Here is a 20410-nt window from a genome sequence, read left to right on the forward strand (position 1 = left end):
CTGCCCTATCTGAACTGAAAAGGATCTGTCTGTTAGATACGATTCAAACCACTTTAGGGCAGTGCCTTTTATGCCAACACGGTGCTCTAAGCGAGCCAAGAGAATGGCACAGTTGCCAGAGTCACGGGTGAGCAAGAGATCATTAAAAACTTTTAAAAGAGCAGTTTCAGTGCTGTGGAGAGGCCTAAAACCAGATTGAAACGGTTCACAGACATTTGCTGTTTTTAAAAATTCTTGGATTTGAGTAAGAACAGCTTTCTCTAAAACCTTTGAGATAAAAGGGAGCTTGGAAATTGGTCTAAAATTGGTTAAAACCGAGGGGTCTAGGCCTTTCTTTTTTAAAAGAGGCTGCACCGTGGCATGTTTAAAAGAGGATGGAACAGATCCAGAGCTCAGACACAGATTTATAAATTGTAAGCTAAAAGTGTCAACTGTGCAGAAGACCTCTTTAAAAAGACAGGATGGAATGCTGTCAGATTGGCAAGTGGCAGGCCGTAAATTTTTAACAATCTCAGTGAGGTGAGATAGTGAGACAGGCTCAAATTTGTCAAAGACAGCGGAGCTGGGAGAAAGAGCTGAGGGGTCCTGGGCAGACTGAGAGAGCAGGTGTCCAAATGCTACAATTTTATCAATAAAAAATTGCTTAAAAGCCTCGCACAGAGTAGGACATACAGACAGCATCACATGGATTCACCAGAGAATCAAACACATTACAAAGAACCTGAGGCTTATGAGCATTTGCAGACACAAGTGCGGAGAAATATTCTGTCTTTGCAGCTTTAACAGCCTGCTGGTATGATGTGAGATCGTTTTGGAGGAGATCCCACAAAATTTTAAGTTTGTCCTTTTTCCATCTCCTGTCTGCCTGCCTAGATGCGCGTCTGAGCACACGAGTGGACTCATTGAGCCAAGGCTGTTTCTGCGGCCTTACAGGCTTGAGAGTCATGGGCGCGATTGAATCCAAAATCTCAGAGCAAAGTGAATCAAACATCATTACACAATCATCCACACTGTGGCTGCTAAGATCAAGGGAATATAGAAAGGAGTTTTTAAAAGCAGCGGTAAACCGCTGGGGAGTTGAGGGGTTAAAAGCACGGAGACGGCGAACGGGAGCGGTGTTCATGGTGCTGGGTGCAGGCACAGAGAGGGAGAATAACACAGGTAGATGGTCAGATAAGAGGGAGTGTCCGATTTCAGTTATCTGTACATCCAGCCCATATGACAACACAAGATCCAGAGTGTGGCCTTTCTCTAGTGTCGGCACCAAAACGGACTGCGTGAGATTAAGAGTCAATGGCACTCAGAATGTCTCTGACCAGAGGTCTGCTCTCACAGCAGACATGCACATTAAAATCACCAACAATCAGAAACTGATCATATGACACCCGAGTGACACCCGACACAAAGTCCGCAAAGTCCCGAACAAAGTCTTTGTTAATTTTTGGTGGCTGATAGACCACCGCACAGAGAACAGTCACGGGGAGCTTTACCTCGAAGAGTTGCAGCTCAAAGCTGGAGTAGCTGACAGCCGGAGATTGTTGGCAGTGGAATGAGGATTTAAATATTGAAACCAGTCCTCCTCCTTTGCCAGTGGTACGTGGGGAGTTAAAGTAATTACATCCAGTGGGGAGCAGCTCCGAGAAAGGTACCAGTTCTCCTTCACGTAGCCAAGTTTCCGTCAGGAACATAAAATCCAGTTTACGCGAGGTAAAGAAGTCGTTCAGGAGAAAAGTTTTGTTGGTGACGGACCTCACATTCAGCAGAGCCAGATTTAAATTAAGAGTGCCAGTCGAGGGCGAAGCAAGCTTCAGTGAGCGGAGATTCTGATGATCCACACCACGTCTACCTGTTCGTGGCCGCCGGCTGGCAGGAGGCAGCAGCAGCTGAGCGGGGTCCACCAAACAGCCGACGCTGTCGTAGCTGTCGACCTCCGGGAACACCGGTCGGATCCATCGGGCCCTGATCGCCAGTGAGTGTAAAGCAGGATCATCCAGCAAAAGCAGATGATGACCAGGCACACAAGCAGATCTCAGGAGAGCCTCGATCCTCACCCGGACGCCACCGCGTTTCCCCCGTCTCCTTCGGCGTTTCTTGCGGGTGGGATACACAGGAGGGCGCCTCAGGAAGGCCGGTATTTCCTCAAGGAACGGAGGAGAGCTAGTCACGGGGTAGCTGATTGCAGAAGCATCCAACCTCAAGCAGAGTTTGCCGATCGTATGTGAGAAGCGAGAACACCTCTTGACAGCACAGGTAAAGCAGTATCCACATGAAAAACACAGAGCACAGTGACAGACGGCCAGCAGCAGAACACCCTAGCGCCATCTTGCCACGTCACAGAGTGCTTCATGAACAAGGGTGAATGTTACACATGAATGTTGGCTGTAGTCACAGCTTGATGTTGTGACAACTTAACATGGTCTGACTCCATGTAAGAGTCCATGTACATGTACAACTCTTACACATGAAAAACTCAGGTGATGTAAAGAACACACAGGCATGGTCATAGCGCCTTCGATGTAATCATTAAAATCCTAAATAAGCTGTGTTTGATTACGCTACGGAGCCACACACACACATTAAGCCAGATGCACCTTTCAAAATAAAAGCTTGCGTCACTGCATGGCCACCCCTAGACATTGCATGTATTTGTTTGTAGTGAGGTTATAGGCTACTTTGTAGGCAGGATGTTCAAACAGAATTTGTTCCAAAGGTTTTCTAATTACAAGGATCAAGGGTAAACCTGTGGTAAAACAACCATAGTGCTACAAGTCCTGCTGATAAGTCTTCAACCAATAACTATCTGTGTGCAATTTCCCCAACAAGTTCCACCTTGTAAGGTACAGATGGCAACCATGATTGCCTACTTGGTGAGTTTAGTGGATTTGAGAAAGAGAGAGAAAGAGAAACAGCAATTTAGTTGAGAACACAGATAAAAGTAGATTAGTAAAACACAAGACATAGGTAAGTGCAGTTTGTTGAGGTAAGATATAGTCAGAGGTAAGTGCAGTAGTTTCTTGAGGTAAGAATTCGAGAGTGTAGGAAGGGAAAAATGAATCCCCAAATGGTTCAGGAAATTGAAAGGTTTCTGAGACATAATGCTTGTCCTGTGGGCTCTTCGGCAAAGAGCTGGTTCATTATCCGGAGAAGGTGTGAAAATTACTTAATTAAGGGTAAGTGGTAACTATTGTTTTATTTTCTATTGTAAATTACAATTTCATTAAAAAAATAAACGGAATCATCATTAGATGAGCAGCTCCACTATATTCGCCGAAGACGAAAGCAGGGAGAACACCTTGCAAAAGTTGTTAAGTCACCTGAAGAAGCAAACCAGGTGTTCCAGGATTTGCATGCTAGTGAGCATGGTGGCCATTGTGGGATGGAGAAAACATATGATGCTATTGCACGTAGATATTACTGGCCTGGTATGGAAAAAGACATACGGAAATGGGTTTTTTTTAATCTGTGCATGGTAATTTTTGGTGATTTTCATTCACCCCATACTTTAATTATTGTAGATATTTGAGTGTCCTGAATGCCAGGCCGGAAGAAGCACTACGAAAATAAAGAAGGCATACATCCCCATTGAGGTGACTGCATTAAAACATTTAACATATTTCCAATTGAAGCCATGTCCATAACTAGACTTTTTTATGTTTAAGATAACTGAGCCACTGGGACTACTGGGCATGGACCTTATTGGCAAGCTCACACCAACAAAGAAGGGCCACCAGTATATTTGTGTTATGATAGATTACTTTACGAGTGGACAGAGGCGTATCCACTGAAGACCAAAGGAGCAGTGGAGGTTGTTTACTTTATAAATTTGGTGCCCCAAGAAGGCTTTTACCTGACCAAGGATGTGAATTTGTCAATCAGGTAACACCACTTATGTTATCTGCCCCTAATTTCAATGATAAGTTTTGTCTCAGTATTATTATTGTTAATCCAGATAAACTATAGGATCTGTGACAAGCTGGGAACAAAGAGAAGCTTGTGTTCACCCTACCACCCCCAGACCAATGGCTTGGTAGAGAAAATGACTGGGACCATTCAAAGGTATGGTTTTATAATGTTTGTCGATTTTGTGTTACTTTTTGCAATCATGTAACTGTGTTTATCTTTGATCTTACAGGACTTTGAATAAACTAGTTGGGGAGAAACCTGAGACTTGGGACAGCCACCTGCAATCCTCTTTGTTTGCCCTGAGAACAAAAAAACAACTGACAACCTTATTTTCTAATGTTTGGTAGGGAGAAGAGATATCCTACTGAGATTCCAGAAGAGTATGAGGTGTGTTCTCAATACATGTATGTGGTGCATGGTACAGTAATCCACCAATCTGGTTTACCAACATTGTGATATATTTCCTCTCAGGTAACTGATAGCATCGTGGAGAATGTGTTGGGGCATGAAACACTATCTGCAGGACTAAAAATACTTAAAAGAAATTATGCAGTCACCCTGGAAAACACTGAGAGGGTCAGGGCTTCAGTGAAGCGGAAGAGGGAGGAGACAGGGCAGGAGGACAAGTTTGCTGTGGGAGATCAGGTCATCCGTCAGGAGCAAAGGAAGGGGGGTAAACCACTGCTAGGGCCCTTCACAATAATTAAAACTGAATATAAAAGTGCTGACCACAAGAACAAGGTGGTCAACATTGACCACCTTACCAAATACACACAGCCCACACCCCGCATCCCCCACAAATGGCCTTCTTCATCCACACTTTCAGCATCACCATCCACTATTTCCTCCCCATACAACACTACCCTCTACCTCTGCTCCACCGTCATCCAGCCCTGCTCCTCCTCTATCAGTAATGCAACCTGATTCAGTGGAAAGTGGTGTTTTGTCTGTGCTGAGGTCATTACAAGTATTTTTTTATTTTCTTCCTACAGTAGTAAATGAAATTTGGGCTGGGGAAAAGCCAGAGATTTTATGGAGCAAGATGGGCCCATATAAATTGTTTACACAAAACCTACAGGAACACCTTGGACCCGGTAAACTTGTGGAAAGTGAGGTAAGCAAAAAACGTGGCATTGGACAATGTGTATTTTATTTTTTTAGATCATCAACATTTCTTAACGTTTACTGCAATATCGTTATATATTCGTTTGCAGGTGACCTGTGGCCGCTTTTTGACAATACTGTGACTCAGGGCCGTGGACAGTCCAGTGCCAAAGCAGAGGCTACTGTTCAAGTGCAAAGGTATCCTGCAGAACTGAACATTCCAAGGCAACAGGACCCTTTTGCTCTACTGGCTCACTCAGAAGCATCTATATCCGCACCCGTACAAACTGGCACTTCAGATTCTGTGCACACCTGCTTCTTCGGCCCCCTGTGAGAGGGTGTTTTCCAAGGCTGGGGAAGTTTATCAAAAAAGAGGAATCGCCTGAGCCCAAACACTTTGATATCACTATTGCTCCTAAATAAAAATCAATAAAAATGCCCCTCCCCCAATCACCCAGTAACACAAGCACTTTCATAAAATGTATAAAAAATTTTAATATACACATAATAACTAACAACAATAATATTATAAATATTAATTCATGCACATTTATCTATACCACATTACCACACAATAGATGTATTTACTTTCTCTATATCTTTACAATACCTCATACAGAAATTCTGACAACCCTTAGAACACGTTCCATTGACAGTAAAAACTATGGACAGAGCTTCCGTGAGAGCTTCCGTTTGTTTCGGAAGAGCCATTCTGAGGCTCGGTGGGAGGTTCCAGGACACGCTGACCGCCGCCATGTTGGCAGTGTCACGTCCGCCAAAACTACAAATATGGACAAAGAGGGGGAGGAAACTCGTGCTGTGATACGTCAACTGTCAGTCACTCAAGCGGCAACGCCCATAATTATGTGTAATTTTAAGTCTGAATACAATTGAAAGGAGTGAGTTGTAAAAAAATTCACCCCCGATACAGTTGACACTAGAAGAGAACCTATCATCTGAGACCAGAGTGGTTTTTTGTACCAGGCTGTAAACATGTTCTTTTCTGCTGTGATGTCGGCCATTTTATCATGGGAGTCTATGGGAAATTACTCGCTTTGGAGTCAGGACTTCCAGCATGTGCAGCTAAAAGTCCATTTTCCATCCCTCAGCAAGTCAGAGGACAAGGAGAGAACAAAAGCTGAACTAGGAGACAAAGAAGCAAAAGCAGAGACTCGTTATTTTCTACTAAAGGAACAAGAAAACACATCAGGTTTTCTAAAGGAGCAACAACAAGCAGCAGCCCTACTAACAAAAGGACAAATGTCCCTCTGTGTCTCATCTTCCCTCCTTTGTCCTTTGTCTCCTGATCAGCAAGTGGAAGCAGGTGAGCTCAGTCAGAGAGGAGGACTGGGAGTGTCTGGAGGAGCACAGGAGAAGAAGCAGAAACTACCAAGAGCCCTGAGCACAGTGTTCAATGAGCTTATACCACAATCATGTTGCTGCTGGTAACAAACACATGTGCTTAATGGGTAAGGTGGGAGGAGGCATGAAGAAGAAAGGCTTTACTATGAGGTCTGGATACATCACTGTGAGTTTAATGGAACTTATTGGAGTCTTAACTCATAATGAAAGAAGTGACAGAAACAGCAGGTGAAATTATAAACTACCAAAGTATTAAAGAAAAGGTCAAGGGACCCAAACCTGAACAGACTGCATGCTGAAGACACTGAAGGAACAGGAAACAACAGGTGCAAACATAGAAAGCTCTGAAAGTGACAGAGACAGCAAAGGACAGCACAAGACTTGGACACACAAGAGTTAACAAGACACAGGTGACAACAATCATGGCGGAGCAGCTGAGCAACAAGGAGGGAAACACAAGAGGAAGGAAAGAGTCCTTTCACAATAAAACAGGATATCCAACAAAACAACAAAGTACATGAAGCAGGAAGATGGAGGACTTAAAGGGAAACAAAGCTGACACAGCTGGCATCATGACATTAGTAACAGTTCAAATGCAGTAAACATGCTGCAGACATGTGTTCATAGATGAAGTCAAACATCAAATGTGCTGTCCCATTCACCTAAATGTTACTAAGAAGAGGACTTCCTGCTGCTACTTAAACATGATGGTCTGCTGTGGGTCATGTCTTTGTTCTGCACGTGTACAGCTAACATCTCCAGTGTTACACAAACACATCATGTGCTGCTTGACTTGTTCCATTCATGGTAGGAAAGCATGTGGAAGTCACACATGTCAAATCTGTGCTAGTCTCCCTTCATTCAGCCCATATGAAGACAAAGAGTCTGCAGGTCCACGAAGTTATAATTAACTATCATTAAATAACAAGAACTTATGATGCAGCCAGCACATTTATACCATGAAGACCCCTTTAAAATAATACACCTCAAAAACTGGTGTTTTCATCTGCCAAAAAGTGACTGTGGCCCCACAGTGAGTCCAGGGGCTTATTTCTGCCTCAAAAGGACTTGATTTCACTCTGGTCTGTGATATTTGACTGACTCCTGGCCTTTGTTCCTCTCCCACAGCCCCCCACACTCTTAGCTTATCACAACATCAAACCACTTCACACCCACACAGTGACACTCATCCCCCACCCCCACCCCTGTCCTTCACAGCAGCCCAGGTGAGAACAGAACTCAGGAAAACCAAGACAAGGAAGGCAGCTGGACCAGATGCCATTAGCTCCAGGCTCCTTAAGTCCTGCGCAGACCAGCTGTGTGGAGTTATGGAGCACATCTTCAATCTGAGCCTCAAGCTGGGGGTGGTACCACAGCTCTGGAAGACCTCCTGTGTGGTACCAGTGCCTAAAACACCGCACCCCAAAGACCTCAGCAGCTACAGACCAGTGGCTCTGACATCCCACCTCATGAAGACACTGGAGAGACTGGTCCTGAGACACCTCCGCTCCACAGTGGGCTCCTCAATGGATCCACTGCAGTTCGCCTACAGGCCTAATGTTGGAGTGGAGGACGCTGTCACCTTCCTGCTACACCGAGCTCTTTCTCACCTGGAGAAGCCCGGCAGCACTGTGAGAATCACCTTCTTTGATTTTTCCAGTGCTTTCAACACCATCCAGCCGGCGATCCTGAAGGACAAACTGGAGCAGACAGGGGTGGACCACCTGCTGTCAGAGTGGGTCAGGGACTACCTCACAAACCGACCACAGTTTGTGAGAGCCCAGAACTGTGTGTCTGACCTGCTCACCTGTAACACGGGTGCCCCTCAGGGGACTGTCCTGGCCCCCTTTCTCTTCACCCTCTACACGTCGGACTTCAGACACAACACTGACGGCTGTGTGCTGCAGAAGTTCTCTGATGACACTGCGATTGTTGGTCTCATCAGAGATGACGATGACGCGGAGTACAGAGGACTGACGCAGAACTTTGTTGACTGGTGTCAGCGAAACCACCTCCTGATCAATGCAGGGAAAACCAAGGAGATGGTGGTGGACTTTCGCAGACGACACTCAGCCCCCCCCTTACCGGTGAACATCCAGGGAATGGACATTGAGCAGGTGGACTCTTATAAAATACCTGGGTGTTCACCTCAACAACAAACTTGACTGGACTCACAACACAGACGCACTGTACAGGAAGGGCCAGAGCAGGCTCTACCTGCTGAGGAGACTGCGGTCTTTTGGAGTGAAAGGGGCACTCCTGAAGACCTTTTATGACTCTGTGGTGGCATCAGTCATCATGTATGGTGTGGTCTGCTGGAACAGCAGCATCACTGAGAGGGAGAGGAAGAAGCTGGACAGAGTCATCAGGAAGTCCAGCTCTGTCCTGGGCTGCTCTCTGGACTCAGTGCAGGAGGTGGGTGACAGGAGGGTCCTGGCAAAACTAACATCCATGCTGGACAATGAGTCCCACCCCCTGCAGGACACCCTGTCAGCCCTGCAGAGCAGCTTCAGTGGCAGACTGCTCCACCCTCGGTGTGTGAAAGAGAGATACAGAAGGTCTTTCCTTCCTGCTGCTGTCAGACTGTATAATAAACACTTCTGATAGGTGCAATACTCAATACAATAAATTATCTATTTAGTTTTTGATGCACTCTGTACAGTTTATATACCATTTCTACCTCCACTCACCTGTGCAATAACTGTTAAATATGTAAACTGTTTATAATGTATATATCTTTTATTGGTAGCCTATTTTATAATGTATATATCTTTTTCCTAACTTATCCCTTGCTGTCTGTATGCCGTTGCAAAAATGCAATTTCCCCATTGTGGGACTAATAAAGGTTTCTTAATCTTAATCTTAATCTTAATTTAACAGATTATTGTTGAATCCTGGAACACTTCAAACAGACCGGTGCTGTTGGTGGACTGACTTGCAGCCACCCTTTCAAATATCTTAGAAATAAAGGTGAGGTTGGAGATCACAGCAGTTTAGAAGCCTGTGGTACTTAACCACAGGTTGATCTGGCCACACCTGTGTGAAATCAGCCTGTCCAGTTAGGATCAACACTGATTGTGGATCAGTTTCAGCTGCTGTTATGCAAATGGAACAGACAACAGGTGGAAATGAGAGGCAGTTATCAAGACAGCCCTATAAAGGAGAGGTTCTGCTTCTCAGGAGGGTCACACCCTAATACAAGACCACTTCCTGCAACAAATAAACTTCATGATTCAATGTTTAGCTAATGCCACAGCCACAGAAAGACATTTCTCCCAGCTGCTAGACAGCAAGCCTTATCTAGACATGGAGGACAGTTTCCTCATGGAGGACAGTCTCCTCATGGAGGACAGTCTCCTCATGGAGGACAGTCTCCTCATGGAGGACAGTCTCCTCATGGAGGACAGTGATATGCAAAGTGTTCAATCTTTGTTGACACAGTTAGAAGAAATCTTTGCACATATCTTTACCAATGTCAAACTAAGAAGAGCATGCTCTCTCTCTAGGCCTACCTTGTTGGGGGGTACAAACAGGACCCATTGAGCAGTTTCCCCCTCACCCTCTGACCTCTCCTCTACTCTCCTTAGTCTGGATCATACTGGGTAATATCGTCTCATAATCTGTGTTTACTGTCTTCCTCGTAGTTTTGTGCCTCGCTCTCTCTCTCTCTCTTTGCAGGTCTCAAGACCAGTTTGTGGTCAATGTGGACACCCAGGTATTTGTAGCTGTCCACAATGTCCACGTTGGTACCCTTGATGCTGACCGGGTTTGGGAGTGTCTGGTGCTTCCTGAAGTCCACCACCAGCTCTCTTGTCTTTGTGACATTCAGCTGCAGGTGGTTCTGTCCGCACCACTCCACAAAGCTGTCCACCACACTCATATACTCCGCCTCCCGACCTCTGCTGGTCTACTACATAACTAAATAAATTATGTATTGTACACCGGGGGCTGAGTGTCGTCTGCGAAAGTCCACCATCTCCTTGGTTTTCCCTGCATTGATCAGGAGGTGGTTTCGCTGACACCAGTCCACAAAGTTCTGCGTCAGTCCTCTGTACTCTGCGTCGTCGTGGTCAGTGATGAAACCAACAATCGCAGTGTTGTTAGAGAACTTCTGCAGCACACAGCCGTCAGTGTTGTTTCTGAAGACCCACAGTTCTGGGCTCTCACATATTGTTCAGATTCAGATTTAGATTCAGAAAACTTTATTTGTCCCTGAGGGGCAATTTAAGGCACAAGTGAGCAGCTTGAAATATAAGACACAGTAAAATAGAATAGAGAATAGATACAAATAAAATATAAAATATTAAGTATGTACAGGTTATCAAGTCATAAATGTTATCACTATCCAAATGTCCATGAACAATGTAAACAGACTGTAAAGTGGCTGAAGTGCAAAAGTAAGCAGTAAACAGTAGTATTTGTATGTGCAAATTAAAGCTATTGTGGTCAGTTTGTGAGGTAGTCCCTGATCCACTCTGACAGCAGGTGGTCCACCCCTGTCTGCTCCAGTTTGTCCTTCAGGATCGGCGGCTCTCCAGGTGAGAAAGCTCAATTTAGCAGGAAGATGACAGCATCCTCCTAATAATACTTACTTTAAGACATGTTATATGTGAGTTTCTGTAGTGTAGTGGTTATCGCGTTCGCCTCACACGCGAAAGGTCCCTGGTTCGAAACCTGGCAGAAACACAACATTGTTTTAGGGACAACAGTGGCGCAGTGGTATAGCAGGGTTGTCTAGTAACCGGAAGGTTGGTGGTTCGATCCCAACTCCTCCCTAGTCACTGTTGTGTGTTCTTGGGCAAGACACTTCACCCTAGCCTGTGGCGCACCTTGCTAGTCATTGTATGACACTGCCGTAAAGAATTTCCCTCTGGGATTAATATAGTATCTAAAATAAAAAAAAAAAAATATAATGTGTTATGGGTTTTTGGTGGTCATATATAGGTTTTACTTGTTGTGTGGGTGCGGAGTGGTGGGATAGTGATGTGACTGCTTTTAGCGACACTGACTTCATTCATAACATGCAACATTCATAACTTCAGAATGACGAGAACCTTTGAATACGTCTGCGAGCGCCTTTCTGTGTCACTTTCACAGCAAGACAGTCTACATCTCCCTCATCTGTGAGCCGCGCATTGGAGTTGGGCTCTACTTCCTGGCAACAGGCGCTTGTTGCTAACGACACAGCTTGTCTGCCCGCTCCTGTGTCGCAGAATTGTGACGCCTGTCGCCTTTTACTGACGCAAAAGTCGGATATATGCCGCATAGCCGTTCAGACTGAGGTCGCATTGCAAAAAAAAGTATCTGATTTAGGACCACATATGAAAGTGGCCTGGGTCGGATATAAAAACATCGGAATTGAGCTGTTCACACTGTCATGACAATATCAGATACAGGTCACATTAGTGCAAAAAATTGGGATTTGGTCACTTTAGCCTGCAGTCTGAACGTAGCCCAAGTGGCTCCATCAGTTCTACTGAACTTGACCAGATGAAGCACATCAGACTTGTTAGGTGTAAACAATTAACTCTTTTAACTGTTGTTATGTCCTCCTGCACTCCATCCTCTGGGGCCATGATGTCACCGGCACCCAGGCAGATGTTGTGCAGGCAGGCACAAGCTGTTATGACCTGTAGAAAAGAAGAATTACTTACATGGTATTCACCATTTGACAATAAGCAATATTTCTCTCATGTAGTGACATACCTGAGGCACAAAGGTGTGGTGCACCTCCAGCGCTTGGAGGAAGATGGCTCGCCACCATGTCTTCATCATTCCAAAGGCACGCTCTATGATGGAGCGTGTCCTGGAATGATGGCTGTTGAAGCGCTGGGCTGCCACACCTTGTGCCGGCTGCTTGTAGGGTGTGATGAGGGGGAGTGAATGCTGGAGACATGGGTACCCGCCATCTGCCAAGATGAAGTGCCCTGGAGGAGGGTAGATGCCACGCCTGTACAGTGGGCTGTGCTGGAGTACTCTGGAGTCGTGCACCGACCCCGGCCAACCCACGTACGTGTCAATGAAGCGGCCCTGATGGTCACACACTGCCTGCAATAAAATGGAGGAAAACAGTTTCCTGTTGCGGTAGCAGTGACCATCAGGGCCGCTTGGAGGCTTGAGCCTCACATGGCAGCCGTCGATTGCTCCAGCAGCTTTGCAGAAAGCTCCGTGTCTCGCCAGCCCTGCAAACCCCTGGGTTACTGCCGCCAGGTCTTCTGCGGTCTTGGGGAGGTAGATGACCTTGTGGCGAATAGCCACCACCTCCCCAGTAACCCGATGGACGATGCAGTGAACAGTGGAGCGAGGCATCCCGAACACCCTTGCCACCACTCTGTAGGATGTCCCACTCGCCAGCCAGAAGAGGAACAGCAAGGTCAGCAGCACCGCCAGGGACTCTCTGCTCAGCCGGAAGTCTTGGGTGGTGTCATGATTGTTAAAAAGGTTTGTAGAACAGGGACGTGTACATTTATACGGCAGTAAATCCGCCCTGTCTGGAGACATGAGGGTAAGAACATGAGGATTAAACTACAGCTATTGATTTACAGCTGATACAATTCTATTGAATGTTAACAGTTCTTACACATTTAACTAATTTAACTAAAACACATTTCAAGTCTTACAAATGAATAAATACATATTACATTAAATCATATTTGTCAACTACTGTTTATATGGCAGGCATTTGTTCAGTAACTGGTATATTAATTATTATCAATAGTATGGGTTATTACAGCAGCGGGTTAACGTTACCTCTCCACTGCGCTCTCCCAGCCTGAAATAAACGAGTCGGCGCTGATTTCTCTGCTGCTGAAGCCACCGCTGAAGCCGCCTCTCCTCTTCCACCAACAACGTAAATATTAAACAAAACAAAATCCAAATCTCGATCTCCATTTCCATCTTTCGTTTTTCTGCCTTTTCGTGTCTTTCCTCTCTTTTCTCTTTTTACTCTGTGTTCGTCTGCTGTCGTCTGTCCGCGTTTGTTTTTCCCGGGCTTGGGGGGCAGAACTTGTGACGTCGCGCCACAATCAGGAAGTGCTTTGAAGGCTAGACCGTCCCATTTACCAATGGTTGAGAATCCTCCGGAGGATCCTCCGGAGGATCCTCAGGAGGACGCGGCCTCCTTAGACCGCATAGGCTGTGTCCTCCGAAGGATGCAGACCCTGAATTGGAACACAGCTTAGATCTTTCCAAATAAAACAGGAAGCTAGAGACAGAGAGGAAATGAATCAAAGCATGATGAAAGCAAAAGCAGGAAGAAGACAAAGAGTCATTTTCAAAGACAAATGAATCCAAGAATCAAAGAGGAAGAAGAAGAGCTAAAGCTTTCCTTACATGGAACTTTCAATACATGAACATCTTCCTATGATCTTCCAGCATGTGCAGCTAAAGTCCATTTGACATCCCTCAGCAGGTCAGAGGACAAGGAGAGGAACAAAACCTGAACTAGGAGACAAAGAAGCAAAAGAGACTCATTATTTTCTACTGAAGGAACAAGAAAACACATCAGGTTTTCTAAAGGAGCAACAACAAGCAGCAGCCCTACTAACAAAAGGACAAATGTCCCTCTGTGTCTCATCTTCCCTCCTTTGTCCTTTGTCTCCTGATCAGCAAGTGGAAGCAGGTGAGCTCAGTCAGAGAGGAGGACTGGGAGTGTCTGCAGGAGCACAGGAGAAGAAGCAGCAACTACCAAGAGCCTTGAGCTTAGTGTTCAATGAGCTTTTTACTACAATCATGTTGCTGCTGGTAACAAACACAATGTTAATGTAATGGGTAAGGTGGGAGGGAGGCATGAAGAAGAAAGGCTATGAAGTCTTGATACATCACTGTGAGTTTAATGGAACTTATTGGAGTCTTAACTCGCAATGAAAGAAACGACAGAAACAGCAGGTGGAATTCTATTAGTAACAGTTCAAATGCAGTAAACATGCTGCAGACATGTGTTCATAGATGAAGTCAAACATCAAATGTGCTGTCCCATTCACCTAAATGTTACTAAGAAGAGGACTTCCTGCTGCTCCTTAAACATGATGGTCTGCTGTGGGTCATGTCTTTGTTCTGCACATGTACAGCTAACATCTCCAGTGTTACACAAACAAGTCATGTTCTTCCACTGACTGAAACATGAAAAATAAGAGGTCACACATGGCTCGTTGGTCAAGGGGTATGATTCTCGCTTAGGGTGCGAGAGGTCCTGGGTTCAAATCCCGGATGAGCCCTGATGTTTAACTTTATTCCATTGGAGACCAACTCCTTGTTGTTGACACTTTTCAGTTCCTCTCTAACTACACACAGCTTTACAAAGCTAACAAAGTTCTACTCAGACTCATCCCAATCCAGAGCAGTTGTTCCACAGTAACACCTGCAGGAGGACGTCATCACCCAGTATGTGACCTGCACTGTGAGCTGTAAGGTCTTATACAGACAGGTGTGTGTCTGTCCTCATCAAGTCCAATCAGTATCATCAAAGACAGCTGGACTCAGATGAAGGTGTAGAACCATCTGAAGGACGATCAGAAGAAATGGACGCACCTGAGTTCAATATATGAGAGTCACAGCAAAGGCTCTGATACTTAGGACCATGTCATATTTCACTTTGTCTTTTTAATACATCTGCAAACATGTCAACAACTCTGTGTGTTTCTGTCAGTATGGGGAGCTGTGTGGAAATTAATGAGGAAAAATGAACTTCAATGATTTTAGCAAATGGCTGCAATATAACAAAGTGAAACATTTAAGGGGGTCTGAATACTTCCTGCACCCACTGTACACATAACAAATGAATGTGACTGAAACAACAGCTCTGTGTGTAATATAAATATACAAACTAATGTGATTTGATCAGAACATTTTAAAAGACAGTGATGATCTGTTCTTATTGTCTAAACAGGAACAGTTGAAGCACAGCTTGCAGCCCCTGTATCTCAGGCTTCTCAGCTTCTCTTCAGATGTTTGGACGTTTCTGCTGGAACCTCTCATTTAATGACTCACATTTAGAACTTCTGACTTTATGTGGAGGAGGGATTGATTTTGGAATGAGGAGGCTGCAGCCTGCGATTCCACCACTAGATGTCAGCATTGCACAGCATTGGTGGTTCAGTTCAGATTGAGAGAATGCAAAGAGTGTACAAAGCTGTCATCAAAGCAAAAGCTGGCTGCTTGGAAGAATGTCAAACATCAAACATATTCTGCTTGGTTTAACACTTGTTTGTTTGTTCACTACATCATTCCACATGTGTTCCTTCATAGCTCTGATGTCTTCAGGATGAATCTACAATGTAGAAAGTCATAAAAACAAAGACAAACCACTGAGTGACTTTTGACTGGTACATTTAAAATGTCATCATATGTCCTAACCAGCAGGGGGAGCACTGATCATAAACTCTCTGTCTCATATGTTATTGTCATGTGTTTTTATGGAAGATGATGCTGACTGTTGTTTTCTTGCTTCTCTCTGTAAACAGCTTGTAAACAGCAGCTTCCCTGAGGGGAAACTCAGCTAATAAATGATGCTGTAACCTCTGGGACTTGATCTGCTGGGTGGGAGTCCACTACATTATCCATCCATTCTCATCCATCCAGTTACACCCTCCCTGTTAAAATGCAGGCTGGAGGATGCGGGCATCGATCCCGCTACCTCTCGCATGCTAAGCGAGCGCTCTACCATTTGAGCTAATCCCCCTTTTACAAAGGGTCAATTGCAAGTCAATCAGGACTCACTGCACTACATGAAGTGTACTAGTGAAGTATTGGAAGCATCAGACTTTTAATCTGAGGGTCCAGGGTTCAAGTCCCTGTTTGGGCAGAACACTTTGTACTCCCTCTTGCTTGTACTCCACTTCCCTCTCTGTTAATGTGCTTGGACAGAGCTCTGTGAACAGCCAGCCTCTTTGTGTCTTGCCCTTGTGCAAGGTGTCAATGGTCGTCTTTTGGGCAACTGTCAAGTCAGCAGTCTTCCCGTGGTTGTGCAGCCTACAGAACTAGACTGAGACCATTTAAAGGCCTTTGCAGGTGTTTTGTTCATTATCTGGTTAGAGTGGCTCCAGGTGTCTTCAATGTTGAACCTTTTCACATATTCTCATTTCCTGACATACTGAATGTGGGTTTTCATTGGTTGTCAGTTATAACCATCAAAATTAAAAGAAATAAACACTTGAAAGTAGAATATCATCAAAAGGTTGATTTATTTCAGTAATTAATGACTACAGCTGGACCAATGAACAGACTGTGGACTTCTCCATAGACTGATCTGTGTAGATAGGACACCAGGATTACTGTCCAAACAAAAGGTTCCACTGAGATTTGAACTCAGATTGCTGGAGTCAGAGTCCAGAGTGCTAACCATTACACCATGGAACCTCCACTATATGTAAAACTGCCTGGAAGAGAACCAGAGACATGTCTTGTCCACTGAGTTTTAAAGGTCTTAACCACTAGTCTTAAGTTGGAATGTTTATGACACCATCAACTGATGATCCTGTGTCTAACTGAAGTGAACATGCTCCTCAGCAGCTGAACGTCTCCCTGTGTTCTTTCTACAAACATCATGGTGACATCATATCAGTAAACCACTGGATCCTTCTGGATACATGTTCAGTGGAAGGTACAGTCTACATATCCTGGGAGGAGTCCAGAGCTGCAGCTGCAGGTGGTGTCAGTATCCAGCTCTTCTCACTAACATGGTCTGCAGTGAAAGGTGATGCTGGTTGTTGAAATGTCCATGTAACATGTACTGGAGCTCTGTCTGGGCTCTTAATGGTTAATGATGTAGTTCCTCATATTTCACTGCAGTAGAAGATGGAGATGTGCACTTATAACAGCTTTGCTTTCCCACATCCTGATGAACAAATGTATTCTTGGCTTGAAGGTAAAACATTGATTTCTGCACATGATGCAACAAGAAGAGGGGCAACAGTGGGCGTGGTTACAAAGTCCTTTGTCTGACATCACATTAACATCAGTTTATTTTCTACATCAGATGCTGAAGCTCCTGGAAGAGAGCAGCTGGGTGATTGACAGTTTATCCTTCATCAGCAGGAATGACTCCCTCACCTACAAGGTATTGATGAGCTTTACTGGGATGTGTTTTATCTTATATATCTATCTTATCTTATCTTATCTTTATTTAACCAAAAGTCCAAACGGGCGGAGAAGCGGGTAAAAATGGAAAGACCCGGTTAAAGAAGAAAAAGGCATTGATTGAGGATGCTGCCAAATGTGCAAAGCTCACTGACATATTTTCAAGAAGACAGACAGAAGAGGCGAAGGGTAAGGGACATATATCGGTAGGCCCAATCATTTAGTTCAAAACTAGCATACATACACTACCGTTCCAAAGTGTGGGGTCACCAGGCCAGTTCTACAGCTTCTCTGATCAGATAACAGTTCAGCTGTGCTAACAATAGTTTTCACAGGAGTTTCTATCATCAATTAGCCTTTTTACACGATAGCTAACACAATGTAGCATTAGAGCACAGTGAGTGATGGCTGCTGGAAAAGGGCCTCTGTATACCTTTGTATATATTCCATTAAAAATCTGCCTTTTCTAACTAGAACAGTCATTTACATGTTAACAATGTCTAGACTGTATGTCTGATTACTGATTATTTTAATGTTCTGGTGTGGACTCTGGGTTTTCTTCTGAATGTTGATGTTATCGTTTACTTTAAAGCAGTACGTGATCCTGAGAATAATGTTACTGAATGTAGTAGTGTTTATCCAAGTAGAAGTCATGATGTGCTGTTTAGTGTTCTGTATTCAACATTCACCTTCTTCCTCCCCCTTTGTATTATGTCCTTCTGCACTGTCAGCATTCTTCATGTTTTGAGGAACAGGGTAACAGAGAGCTCAAACACTCAGAAAGTGGAGCACAGGGCCACCACTCTGGTCCTGGCTGTCCTCCTGGTGTTCGTGATCTGCTGGCTGCCAGGCCAAATTGCAAGAGTCCTACACTTGTTTCTTTTATATACCACTAAGGATGAGTGTCTTGTTAAATTATTGCGCCTCATCAGAGTCTTTTCCTTCTTCTTGGGCATTTTCAACAATGCTCTCAACCCAATTCTCTACGTCTTTCTTTCCGCCGAAAAATGAAGGAATTATTCCAGCAGTGCAGAACATAAACAGCAACCACAAGACACACTTCCACATATACAACAGACACAAGTAACAGTTGATGGTGCAAGATTTGGATTTTCCATTAGCTTTCCATGTTCATGATGTTTAATGTCCCCAACAACCATATAACGTCATTGCAGGCATCCTTGTTAAAGTAAATGGCATCATTAGCAAATAGGACTACATAATAAAATCCACTAAAGGAAAGCTGCACTGTAGTGTAACTGTGAAGCCATAATGGACAGCAAGTACAGTTGCTCATTGGATGAACTCAAATTGTGCTCTTGATCTGCATCTGCTACATTTTTGGCATCATTTTTACAAATGGACATATGGATAAACGTTGTAACAGTCTGCCTAAAGTAAACAGAGTGTTACTATTAAGCAGGGACTCTCCTGTGTTGTACTCTATTTACCTTTGTTGCATAATACAGACCACAGACACATGAAATGAGACTGTTTCGGTTTTATTAACTCAAAATCATATTTTCTTACATCCCAAATAACACTGTAATCCGACCCATATTTACAAATAAATGTCCCTTCTGTCCCGAACAGGCAAACAAACAAAAAACTCCTCCTGGTGAAACCCACACGGGATCCTCTCTCTCCCTGGGCGATCCTTGTCCATAAAAACAAATGGTTATTGTCCGTATTTTTTTTTTCGAATGAGACGGGTCCCTCTTACTCTCCCTGTTTTCCTTCTCCTGTCTGCCACCGCTGTCCTTCACGTCTCTCTCCTTTCACCCACAGCATGTCAGCTGGCAAAATAGATCACCCGACCCCCGCTGTCCTCTGACAGCGGGGGTCGGGGGACAGCGCCGTGTACCACAACAATATAAAATACAATATTACAAAGAATGCCGCAGCTTTAAGCGGCATTAAGGGACAATGTTTATTTACAGGAAGACATTTCTATATGGCAATACACCATAAAAATCTAAATTAAAAAAATTACTTATGTGGTAGTGCTTAAAACGTGGGTGGAAATACTTTGATTCTCAGGTTTGGTGTTTAAACACTGCACCTTAAATAACATTAGTAAGCACCGAGTGGCAAAAACAAAATCCACTTTGTGTAACGGTCGTAACTCAACAAATCTATCAATCTATAAAAACGTCAACACAGCACAAGAGTTTACATGACACACAAACTTAAAATAGTGTCACACGGCACTGTAGCAAGTGTTTAATTACCGTACCATTTCTCGCTAGCTAGTGCAGAATGAATGACGACCGGTATGCGCCATACTGATTCTCTGCTCCAACATTTCTCCACCGTGATTGGTCAAATGTTGGAAATGTTGGACAGTGGGGAAGAAATCCGCTAGCTGATTGGGTGCACCTCCAGGAATTGAAGGCTTGTGATTGGCTCTTGTGTCCAACATTTTCCAACATTGTACGGACGATCCTTCGCCAGCTGGCGTTCAGGTCGCAGTCTCCACTGGAGGCGTGGGTTCAAATCCCACTCCTGACAGTTCCTCCTCTGGAGGAGAAATAAGTTTTCATTTAAAACGCTGACTGATCTAACCCAGACCACAAAATCCAATTGAATGATTTCATCTGTTATGATAATATTAAAGGTAACAGCTGAGACGTTAGACAAAACTTTCAGGGGTTCTTCCTGTTTTTTCTTGTCACTGTTGCCCTTAAGGAGGTTCAGTCTCTGGCTCTGATTGGATGACGTCACAGGCTGCTGTCAGGTTAGGGATTTAAGTCCGGAATTTTGTCTACCATTCTGGAATCCTGTCTACCATTCTGGCATGGATGGATGTCTATTCTGGTATGCTGCCGCTCGTTCTAGATTTCTGCCTTTCAATCTGGAATGATTTCTTTCATTCTGGAATGCTTTTCATTCCAGAATGCTGTCTTGCTGACTTTTGTCCCGGAATGTTGCCTTCCATGTCGGAATGCTGACTTCCATGACTTCA

General features: G+C 44.4%; 2 non-coding genes across 2 annotated transcripts; one reads left to right on the forward strand and one right to left on the reverse strand.

Annotated features, from left to right (window-relative positions):
* Window positions 1-10982: 10982 nt before the first annotated feature.
* trnav-cac (transfer RNA valine (anticodon CAC)) lies at window positions 10983-11055 on the forward strand. The gene has a single exon. It is a non-coding gene; the product is annotated as a tRNA-Val (tRNA).
* Window positions 11056-15975: 4920 nt separating this feature from the next.
* trnaa-agc (transfer RNA alanine (anticodon AGC)) lies at window positions 15976-16048 on the reverse strand. The gene has a single exon. It is a non-coding gene; the product is annotated as a tRNA-Ala (tRNA).
* Window positions 16049-20410: the final 4362 nt, after the last annotated feature.

The sequence above is a fragment of the Parambassis ranga genome, unplaced genomic scaffold (assembly GCF_900634625.1).
Source record: "Parambassis ranga unplaced genomic scaffold, fParRan2.1 scaffold_37_arrow_ctg1, whole genome shotgun sequence".
Classification (NCBI taxonomy): Eukaryota; Metazoa; Chordata; class Actinopteri; family Ambassidae; genus Parambassis; species Parambassis ranga.